This window comes from Ostrinia nubilalis, chromosome 10, assembly GCF_963855985.1.
Source record: "Ostrinia nubilalis chromosome 10, ilOstNubi1.1, whole genome shotgun sequence".
Taxonomy (NCBI): Eukaryota; Metazoa; Arthropoda; class Insecta; order Lepidoptera; family Crambidae; genus Ostrinia; species Ostrinia nubilalis.
Window position 1 is genome coordinate 9,517,669 of NC_087097.1, and position 12,470 is coordinate 9,530,138.

A 12,470-nucleotide genomic window follows, 5' to 3' on the forward strand; every position below is an offset into this window, starting at 1 on the left:
CTCTTAAGAGTTAAAACCATGGTCCCTGTATTGTATGTGGTGCACTCATACCGATCCCAAGGAACCGTACTTACTCATAACAATAAGACACACACTGATCCATGTATTTATGCACTTGACAAATGTATGTCTTAAAACGCTGGTAGGGTAAAAAAAATAACGAGATTTGACGATTTGTAAGAACTAATTTATTTTAAAAAGGTAAATAAAGATGTTTTTGGTTTTGTATTTAACAAATTATCAGTTTTGTCACACGATATTATTCGATGACTTTGCAAATGCAGTACGATGATACGATTACTTTTACGTTGCGGAAATCACTAAAATTCGCTAAAATGACACTAATGACGTTTAAAAAGTGGCACGCTCGGCTTCATACAATTTTTGACACATGCTGCATCTATCCATATCTGTGATAAATTCAAATACTTTTTAACTACCCTAAAACGCTCTAGATGTCGCTGCTCCTGTTTCCTTCATAATTATTTTAATTTTTTTCTTAATTAAAATATATTTGAGAATATTGTTAATTACAAATTATCAGTTTTGTCACACGATATTATTCGATGACTTTGCAAATGCAGTACGATGATACGATTACTTTTACGTTGCGGAAATCACTAAAATTCGCTAAAATGACACTAATGACGTTTAAAAAGTGGCACGCTCGGCTTCATACAATTTTTGACACATGCTGCATCTATCCATATCTGTGATAAATTCAAATACTTTTTAACTACCCTAAAACGCTCTAGATGTCGCTGCTCCTGTTTCCTTCATAATTATTTTCATTTTTTTCTTAATTAAAATATATTTGAGAATATTGTTAATTACAATGTGAAAACTTTTTTTAAAATGAAATTAATTTGTTTTAATTTAAAACTGAACGGTGACATTTTTTGTTATAATTTACATAATAGAGTAGTAGAAATTACTATTTAACATATGGCAACTTTGTTTTTCCTCCAAAATGGCCGGTGTTGTTTTTGCTATGTTAAATGCATTCTTGTTTTCTTGGCCATCATTTAAGTGTTCTGTGGCCCTATTAAAGTATTGAAGAGTCGAGTCAAATTCAAGTTCATTCCTTCGTACCTGCTGCTGTTCTGGTTCATCGGAGTTTTGTTCGTTCGTTCGTGAATCGCGAAGAAACTTTCTGTTATGTTCACAAGTGATCTGAGTTTTCTCAATGTGCAAATGCTTTTTTAGTGTTGTTGAAAACTTTGCGAAAAGACGCTTTTGGTGTTTTTCCAAATAAATGTTTTTGAAAATAATACAATACGTACACCATAAAGATAAATATAATATAATATTTTCAAAATAGTGGATTTGAAAAAATTCTACATTGTACATCATAAAAACAATAATTCTTTGAAGGTTATGAGGGCCTATGTGTGCGTGAACTGTGTGTATGTGTGCGTGGACTTTATGTATGTATGTGTGCGTGGACTATGTATGTATGTGAGCGTTACGTACGTAGGTTAAGTACAGGGAATTTAACACCAGGCTGTCAATTAGTAGGTTCAAAAATTTGACAGAGAGGGCTCTCTATTTATGAGAATGTCTCCAACTTCCTCATTGGCCCTAGAGCAATTCATCAATAAAAGCCTAATTAGAGTCATCAAACCTCTCAGTCATTCAATTAGAGCCATTAGAACTTCATAACTATGAGTTGTTTTCTATGTGTAAGCTGAGGACACGTGTCTCCAGCTGACACATCTGTATCTTCGTAAATATTTATGCTACGATAATGTACACACACCGGCAGATTTAGAGGAACGGAAAAAAAAGCATCAATATCATCATTATTTTAGGAAAAAAATGCCTAATTATGACATTATTTTTTAATTTAATTCTAAATATGAAAAAAATAATTGCCAACAGTATATTTTTTTAATTATTTTGTTTAAATTACCCCATCAACAGTTTCGTTGAGTGTTTTGAATTGAATGAAGCTTTTGCTAATTTGGATTTCTTTTACGTGAAAGATGTTTTTTTTCTGAGAATTTTGTTGTGTAAGCATTCAGTTACTTATAAGGGTTTATTATGCCCAGCTTAGCACCGTCAGAAATCATTAAGGCAGATGAAATGAGAAGTAACGGCCATGCATACAAATCGGCTGCCGTAAGACGTCGTTGATCAGTATCGACCACCCATGGCAGTAACCAACGGTACAGATTGATCATTTTTGTCGTTAGGAGGAGGGTTCAAGTCAGAAAAAGGCGTACTTCGCGACGGGATGACCGTTTTTTACAACTTCGAGTTTTCAGAAAGTCGCGGTTACCTGCTGTTCAAGCCAGAAATAACCTTAAAGACACTCGAGGAGTAAGAGTGACTGAGCCCACAGTTCACAGGAGATTTACTGAAGTTGGTATAGGGTCGTGCATACCCGAGAAAGCTCCAACTTGTGACACAGCACCGAAAAAACATATTGAACTTTTCACGTGAATATCGTGATTGGGTCTTGAACGACTGGAGGCATGATCTCTTCACTTATGAGTGCAGAGTTCTCTTAAACCAGATCGATGGAAGATAGCGAATATGGAGACACAAAGAGAACGTAACATTTAGTCTTCATTTTGAAAATATCGTGGTTTATGGAGGTAGCTTAATTCTGGTGTGGGGAAGTATTTGTTTGGGAGCTCGCACGGAGTTAGTGGTGGGTGATGGAGGAAATACGACTTCTGAATGGTACACTAGGAACATTTTAGAAGAACATGATGTGCCATTTACTCCATTTATTGTGGACTCCTTTAGTTTAATTCACGATAATGTTCGTTTTCACAGTGCTCGCTCAGTACAGGCACATCTAAACCATTTGGATATACCCATGATGCAGTGGCTGGCAAGATCCCTAGACAAGAATCCTATAGAGCATGTCTTGGACTTTCTTAAAAGATGTGTTAAATTCAGAATACCACCGGTGGTGTTGAGAAACGCGTTACTAGAGGAATGGCAGACATTGCCCCAAAATACCCTTCATAACATTAACTGCAGCATGCTCAGGTGAATGGAAACCATCATCAGAGCAAGAGGGGGAAATACCCATCATTAATTAATTCATTTGGTTAGTGATAAGCTACCCTAATTTTTAATCTGGTCACAATTTCTAATTTTTGTTCAAAACTGAAAAATTGAAATTTCGTTTCGATGATTTTTTATTAAATAAAAACGACTAAATATTTAAAAAATCTATGTTATTTTATTTTATTTTAATTATCTCTTTATTTTGTATAATAAATATTTCATAGATCAGTAGTAATTTTCCTTATTTTCATACTTATTTTTGCGTTCCGCTAAATCTGCCGGTGTGTGTATTATAGGTACCTCAAAAATTACAGTCGAATCCAAATAGTAGGCTTTCCACTTTTCAAGACTTTAGCTCAAATACTGTTAAAACCACGATCAAAAAACTATGTGCGAGCTGGAGTACCGTGTCTCCAGCTTACACATCTGTATCTTCGTAAATATTTAAGCTACATCAATGTTTTATACCTCATAAATTAAAGTCGAATAAAAAAACCCGACTTCAAATCTTTCAAAGCTTTATTTCGAACCGTTTTCGAACTACGAACCGATACGTATGTGTAAGCTGGTGACACGTAACACACGGTGGATTATTAAAACCGTATAAATTTAGAGTTGCGTTTTAAAGATCAAATAATTCGTTATAATTAAAGTACACACGAGACATAATTTCAAATCTCTAGGCCTCTTAGTTTCAGAATTAAAAGCCAAAAACTATTTTCCCGCCAAATAATTCAAATAATATGGGTCGACTGCGACGTTGCCGTTCCGTGCGTCCACTAGAGCAGTCGAATTTGAACCTAAAAACTAGTACTGTTTGAATCATTTTTATTTGTAGTTTAAATCATTTAATTTCGATTATAAGAATTTTAGACTAGGAGCCGGCTGATTTGTGTATTGAGTACTTAATAACCTATATTTTATTAATAAGAAAAAGCTAGGTAAAACAAAATTATATTTTAATATACAAGTATAATAACGAACTTGTTTCCAAAGACTCAAATTGTTACGGCTCCTGCGCGCATACGTCACTCGCCATACTAAATTATGTAACATTGCTCTAGTAAAATCCTAGGCGTTTAGCTAGTTACTGTTAATGTTCAAAACCAAGTATTATTTACCTTCTCTGCTTCTGTAACTTCACAACCAAAGGATCCTTTTAACGTGAAAATTCACACATGTGATGAACATGACCAAACCTGTGGGTCTAGACAAAGTGCCATTATAATCGCAAACCAGTCGAAAAGTGGTCGAAAAGCCCCTTTTTTGTATGGAATTTGACGGATTCGATTTTCGATTCGATCAAAAAGTGCGTTTTGTCTAGGGGGGCTGTTGCTGCCTATCACTGTCGCGTGCTAATGAGAATGACATTAAGTATCTGGGTGTCCACCTTGACAGTACTCTCAGCTGGTCCTCTCATATTGTTAATTTGACTTCGCGCCTAGGGTTGCCAGGCGTCCGGCTTTAGCCGGACATGTTTGACTTTTTACGGTCTTGTCCGGCCAAATATTGTCTTGTCCGGCCTTTGTTAGGCTTTTTATTTGGCCTGCTGCGCCAGGCGAAAGTCGAGTCACACAATAATATAAAGCGCACGCATCAGGATGTTATGTTGGGCAACCGATAAACTCACTCGTGAGCTATGACACTAATTGCACCAACCCGCCCCCCCCCCGTCACATGTCCGGCTTTTAGGGTAAAATGTCCGGCCAAACGAAGCACAGAGTCCGGCTTTTGTGTTTTTGGACCTGGCAACCCTAACCTATGGTAGGAGAATAATTCCTAGAAACCTGAATCCTAATCCTAATTCCTAGAAGAATCCTTCGTGAAACGAGCGCTAAATAATCGTCTGCGCACAGAGCACGTAATAATACGTGTGCGTTTATTCTGAAGATATTCGATTCTTGATGGGTGTCTGTGCGGCAATCGCAATGGCGATCGTGCAGGTAGTGGGTGGCGTGGTGTTGTACGTACACTGGCAAGGGGCTATGGCTGCTGACGGTACTCGGGTTCCGTGCCACGGGCGTACTGGCTGGCAGCCTGGCGGCCTCGGCGCAGGGCTTCTTCGGGAACGTTTGCCAGACGTCCGGATAAAGCCGGACATAGTTAGGTTTTTTGATTGCGTGTCCGGCCAAAATAACCGGTTTCTTAAAATTTGGCATTCAGGTATCTTAGTAAACTTAAAGCTCAGTTACAACAGGATATTGCAAAATTCCCACGGAACGGGAATTAGCGGGAAAATCCTTTGTATGAAAATTCTAAGCCGCTTAAGTTAGACGCTTAAAATTTGGCATTCAGGTATCTTAGTAAACTTAAAGCTCAGTTACAACATGATATTGCAAAATTCCCACGGGAACGGGAGTTAGCGGGAAAAAAATTGTATGAAAAAATCTAAACCGCGTAAGATAGATGAAGGGGGTAAAACCACAAAATAATAATGGAGCATTCCACGCGAAGCGGACAGGTAAAAAAACTCGATGTTTCCGATTTCAGTAATATTTGAGTATGTTCTACCTATACATATTATTGATACGTGTACCAAATATTTTTGTAATATAATGACTAGTTTAAGAGCTATGGGTCTTCGAAGTTTTCGACAACTGGTTGACATGCAGTACTTCAAAGCCGATTATGGAGTCATAAAATTATATATTAAAATAATGAAACCACGGGATTTATTACTTCATTTACCGTGCTTTTTAACTGTATTTTTGGAAATGAAAAATTTTTTATTTTTTCCTAAAAAAAATGCAAATTAATTTTTTTTCCTTGAAAATGCCGCGCTTTAAGCCCGCCGCTTGTGTGCGTTTAGTGAAACTGACAAGCAAATAAAATCACTTTGGACGGAATGTTTTGTAGATTTTTAATAACACCAATACATTTTTAATACCTATTAAATACTAAAATACGTTATGGCGTCGTATCCCATACATGCCGGGCGGCTCGGCCGGCGCCGCGGCGGCGGTTTGTAAGGAACCCTCGGTGCGTGAATCCGAATGGCACTTGGCTGGTTTTTTTTTATATTCTGGCCTGGATACAAGTCCGTTAGCAGAGGCGGGGCAAGACCTAAATTTGATGTGGGCAAGACAGATTTCGCGAGGCCTTGTTCTGTGGCGACTGGCGACCTGAAGACGGATTTTATGAAATAATAAAAAAAAGGGTCAAAGGTCTATACATTGACAGTTTCTGATTTCTTGATTCAGTGATTATTTTTAAAGGAATATTACGCCAAAGAATAATGTTCGTCACTTAAAACCATGTTGTTGCTTAATTTTGTGTCTGATTATGGCTGAATTTGTTTGGAAAAAAATATATTTTTATTTTTAACTACATTGTTTAGCTATCAAGAATTTATATTTAATAGTCAATGTTCGTATTGTGATATTGTCATCTCCACCTTGTATACATTTTTTCAAAATTTTTGATGCGCGAGGCCCCTTGTACCGCGAGGCCGTAGGCGGTGGCCCACGTCGCCTACGCCTTACGCCGCCTCTGTCCGTTAGGTATCACCTTATCTCATTTACGCACATCCTGAGCCCCGATTACGGTAATTTTTAACGTCAACAATCCAGACACGCTTCTCGATTCTGCGATACGATTGGTCGTTCAACAGCGTACGTCAGCTGTTTTGACCAATCGTATCGCAGAATCAGAAACGCGTCTGGATTGTAGACGTTATAAAAGTTACCGTAATCGGGGCTCTGGACACTTAAAACATTTTTTTACAACTAGCAGCCACCCTAGACTTCGTACGCGTGAACCCCATTTTACCCCCTTAAGGGGGGGGGGGTGTAATGTCCGTTCTTAGCGGATGTCTACACCCTATAAGGAATCTACGTGCCAATTTTCAAGTTCATAGGTGTAATAGTTTCTGAGGCTTTGTGATTAAGTACTTAATCAGTGAGTGGTATTTTGCGTTTGTTGTATGTTACGGTAAATGTGAAAATTATTAATAATTACCGGTTATTATGATAATACCGACAGTCGAGGTAAAAGTAATAAACTAATCACATTTATCAGTGATTATTTTATAATGTAACTGTTGCGAACGATTTATAAGTGTGTGTCATTGTCATCTTTGTTATTTTGCCTTGCTTTGGTTAAAAAACTTGTGTTATAATATTCTCCTGTTAATCTCGAACCAATCTATCATTTTCAAACTCATAAATACACTCCACATATCGTCAACAACATTAACCTTAGTACTTACAAATATCCTAAAAGAGAATACCGGTAATTACTTATTGATAATTTTCACATTTATCACATTTACTGTCTGTAACATTTTATAGATTAAAAATGTAGATGTATCGCATTTTAGTATTTAATAGGTATTAAAAATGTATTGGTGTTATTAAAAATCAACAAAACATTCCGTCAAAAGTGATTTTATTTGCTTGTCAGTTTCACTAAACGCGCACAAGCGGCGGGCTTCAGGCGCGGCAGTGCGTAGGCGCGGCGCTGGACGCCACCCTTCGGTAGTATTTTCAGTCTAGCTCCTAATCCACTTTCACGCCCATTTTGAAAGTTGGCATGAATGTTCTACACCATATTAGCTATTTATATAAAAAAATATTAAAAAAATCGAATGGTCGAACTTTGTGAAAATCGAGGGAAAAAAAATTATTTGCATTTTTTTAGAAAAAAAAAAAAATTCACATCCAAAAATACAGTTAAAAAGCACGGTAAATGAAGTAATTAATCCCGTGGTTTCATTATTTTAATATGTATAATTTTGTGACTCCATAATCGGCTTTGAAGTACTGCATGCCAACCGGTTGTCGAAAACTGCGAAGACCCATAACTCTTAAACTATTCATTATAATATTAGGTACAAAAATATTTGGTACACGTATTAATAATATGTATAGGTAGAACATACTCAAATATTACTGAAATCGGAAACATCGAGTTTTTTTACCTGTCCGCTTCGCGTGGAATGAAAGAAAGAAAGAAAGAAAAATATTTTTATTTAGTCCAAACATCCTTAAGACTACTTACAACAATATAATTACTAAGTAGTTAAATTTGAACCAAAATGGCAGCCACTCAGCATGTGCTATGCCCTAGGTCAAGACCTAGAGTATAACGCTGGTATTCTGTGGCAGCCATATCAAGTGGGTAGACATTAATATTTAAGTTAAACACAAAACAAAAAAAAAAATAACACAGTGCTCTTCAAGTGTGTGTTGCGTATGTAATGTATATGTGCATGTGTGTGTTAGTATTATTAATCCTACCTAGGTCATGTAAAAACAACCAGGTTGACCAGATTGACCACAGCCCTACGTATTAAGTAGTAATACTTGGGATCGGTACTATACCACTGCAGTCGCTCAGAATCCTATATATTTTTTAAGATATTTACTTATATAGGAAAAAAAATTAGTTAGCAAATTATCCTGTTCATCAAGTAGATATTTTCTCAGCCGTCGTTTGAAAGAAACAACAGATTTGGAATTTCTCACCGGTGGCGGCACGTTATACCAACACTTTGTAGCGGCATATCGGAAGCTACCACGGAGGGCAGTCGTTCTGTACTGTGGACACATAAGGCGGAGGGCAATCCTAGTTTTGCATTGTGCAAACTTTAATTTGTTGTAAAGGTATGGTGGTGTCTGAGTTTTTATGACTTCGAAAAGCAATGATGCAAAATGCAGGGTTTGCCTAGCAGTCATATTTAACAGGCGGTTTTGGTTTAAGTAAGGGGTTACATGTGACCTTCGTGGAATCGGAAAACAAAAGCGGGCACAAGCGTTTTGAATACGCTGAAGCATTTTCCTCGTCCGACCCAACAAACATCCTCCAAAGACGTTATCGGCGTAATTCAGTTTTGAGAGAACACACTCACATAGTCTAACTCTTGTCCCCACATCAATGTATTCACGGACTCGATACAGAACTTTTAGCCTATAAAAACAGCTACGCATTATTTCTGAGACATGACTTTCAAATTGCATCCTTCCGTCCATTAAAAGACCCAAATTTCGCGCTAGTGGGACGCTATCCAGATAATTGCCCAACATACACACCTGCGGGTTCTGGGAGGAAATCTTAGCTATATTATTTTTCGAACCGAATACCAAATACTTAGACTTACTAGGACTTAATACTAGATCATTACGATCGCTCCATTGGCTTAAACGGTTCAAATCTTCATTTAGTCTATCTACCGCAGACAACGTATCACTAGGTTTAAAAGAAATATGTAACTGGAGGTCGTCGGCATACAAATGATACTTGCAGTTCTTTATGTTTTCCGTTATATCAGCTGTGTACAATACAAAAAGTACTGGTCCCAGTATAGATCCTTGCGGGACTCCACGTGTCACTTGTGCAGTGATAGAACTTGAAGTAGATCCATTATCATTATTAATCACGACGTATTGAGATCGTTCGGATAGATAGCTGGTGAACCATTTTAAGGTTAACGCGTCGAAACCGTAATAAGAAAGCTTAGACAGTAAAATAGAAGGGTTAATTGTATCGAAAGCGCGTGAATAATCCATAAGTACCAATATGGTGCCGTCACCGGTGTCTTGAGCCGTTAGAATGTCATCAACGACATCTAAAAGTGCAGTGGATGTGCTGTGGTGTTTCCTGAATCCTGACTGTTTCTGGGGTAAAATGTTATTACTTTCAAGATATTCAGTCATCTGATTACAAACTACTCTTTCGATTATTTTGGATAGGAACGGAAGTATACTTATAGGGCGCAAGTCTTTGTATTCTTTAGGTTGTTGTATCTTAGGTATTGGTCTAACTATAGCTGTTTTCCACTGGTGAGGAAAAACACCTGTTTCTATGGATTTATTTACTATGGCTGTAATAATTGATAATGTATATGGCAAGGTGTTGTTGCCATTGTATGGCAAGGTGTTGGTGTGTGTTGCCAGTGATGGTGTATGGCTCTGAGACGTGGTCGCTTACTATGGGCCTCATAAGAAGGCTCAAGGTCACCCAAAGAGCGATGGAGCGTGCTATGCTCGGAGTTTCCCTGCGTGATCGAATCAGAAATGAGGAGATCCGTAGGAGAACCAGAGTGACTGACATAGCCCGCAGAATCGCTGAAATCAAGTGGCAGTGGGCGGGGCACATAGCTCGAAGAGCTGATGGCCGCTGGGGCAGGAAAGTTCTTGAGTGGCGACCACGAGCTGGAAGACGTAGCGTGGGCAGGCCTCCCCTAGGTGGACCGACGATCTGGTGAAGGTCGCGGGAAGTACCTGGATGCAAGCGGCGCAGGACCGGTCTTTGTGGAAATCCTTGGGGGAGGCCTTTGTCCAGCAGTGGACGTCTTTCGGCTGAAACGAACGAACGAACGAACGATGGCAAGGTAAGCAAGATCATATTCAGGGAAATTCCATCGGCACCTTGTGCATTAGTTTTTATAGTATTAATTTTATTTTGTTAACAACTGCTTCACTAACGGTTTTAAGTCTAAAAGTAGCTGAGCCAAATTTACTGTTTAGGAAGTGATTCAATACAGAATTATTAGTATCATTGTTTTCAGCACCAGGCACCTTTAGAAAAGTCATATTAATTGCATCAGGGTTACTGAGGTGAGGAGGTAATTCAAAATGTTTCTTTTTAAAATCAGTTGTATCTCTTTTAATGTGTTTCCAAAAAACCCGTGGATTCTGGGAAAGAGAATTAATGTATTTGTTAAAATAAGCACATTTTTCACCGTGTACCTATAGCCGCTCTAACGATCGCTTTCAATTCTAGATAATACTTTTTGTGTGTTTCAAGTCTAGTAGATTTATGCCTAGCATAAGCTTTATCCCGAAGCTTTATCATTTCTCTAATAGTGTACGTTATCCATGGATGCGAATATGTTTTTATGTATAGGCGTTTAATCGGGGCAAGTTTGTCAAAAATTTGCAAGATACGTTCAGTAAATCTCTTCAACATGATATCTATGTCCTTATCGCTAAAATTATCCCACGGTATAGCCTTCAGTTCTTCGTTTAACTGCTCCAGGTTAATTTCTTTTAGAGGTCTATATGTTATCCATTTAGGAGGTGCTTTTTCCCTTTTAATATTTAGCTTACAGGTAATGAAAGCATGACTACTCAGTTCAGGTATATGATCAACGAGTATATGCGAAATAGTAGAATCAGAACAGACCACATCTATTAGTGTTTCACTGTGTTCTGTGAAATGAGTTGGTTCGGTCACGTATTGAGTGAGGTTCATGCAATCGAAGAATTCTTTTATCTTTACAGTACTAGCGTCATGAGTATTTAAAATGTTAACATTAAAATCCCCCAGTAATATTATCTTATCGAATTTAGAAAGCGATGAAATTGTTTCACTAAGAGCGTCAATGAAAGTATCTATGTTAAGCCAAGGAGGACGGTACGAAGTACCAACAGCCAATTTAGTACCGTTAACGTTAACGAATGCTCCTAATGTAAAACGGGATCCACGCGTACGAAGTCGCGGGCGGCCGCTAGTCATTCATAAAATTTTATGTAAATATTCTTTATAAAAATTTGATAATAAAACTATTTGAAATACGTCGTTATTGTTCTTTGTAATTATGAGGTATTTCTGGTTTGTTTACTTTGCTTTTGCATTTAGTTCAAACATAATCAATACTTTTCTTTCTATGTGCAACCAAAAAGATAATTATATTTTTTCAACACGGACCCACAATCCTTTCCCAGTTTTCAACAGCATACTTCTCTTATCAAAATGAATAGGGTCCTCAGTTTTATCGCAAACTGAAAATTTGAAATTCTTCATAAGTGCAACCATCGCCATCTTTGCGGAGAACATCGCAAATCTTAGACCTGAAATAAATAATAATATTTATTTTTGTATTAGGTACTAGTTATTTGAAAAAAAATCACTGTCCATATATAAAAACGGGTGGGGTGTGTATTATGCAACAAGAGTTGAAGCGATCAACACAAGTAAAGATTTCTTTAGGTTTATTTTCTTCAGTGTGAGCCTCAACTTTCGTTGGGCGACCCATAGGTATGTGTTGTATAAATCGCTACTAACCAATGCAATTTCGTGGCCCGACTCCAAATGCCAAAAACAAATGAGATGGTCTATTCTTCTTCTCTTCGCCCATAAATCGCTCAGGTCGAATCTCCTCCGGGTCTGGGTAGTAGTCGGGGTCCATATGAATGCCGTAGATCGGTAAAGCCACAATTTCCCCTACCCGCACTTGCACCGATGTACCGGGTAAAGTATAATTTTTCGTGCAAACTCTTAGCACTCGACCTGCTGGTGGATATCTTCGTAGGGTTTCTGGAAATTGAAATTATACCTTATTTTATATTTGTTTAGATTCAACAATGTACAGTCGACAGCAATATTTGTTGAAAAATAGCTTCCTATTAGTACGGTTACGGAATTATTAGAATTTCAAAAATGTAGGTATAATTCAAATAGCGCAAAATGCTGCGTGACCCACATAGCTACTTTATGTACCAACT

At 37.7% G+C, this 12,470-nt stretch overlaps 1 pseudogene; it reads right to left on the reverse strand.

Moving 5' to 3' along the window:
• Positions 1-11,583: 11,583 nt before the first annotated feature.
• LOC135075432 (cytochrome P450 9e2-like) overlaps positions 11,584-12,470 on the reverse strand; it is a 41,111-nt pseudogene continuing 40,224 nt past the window's right edge.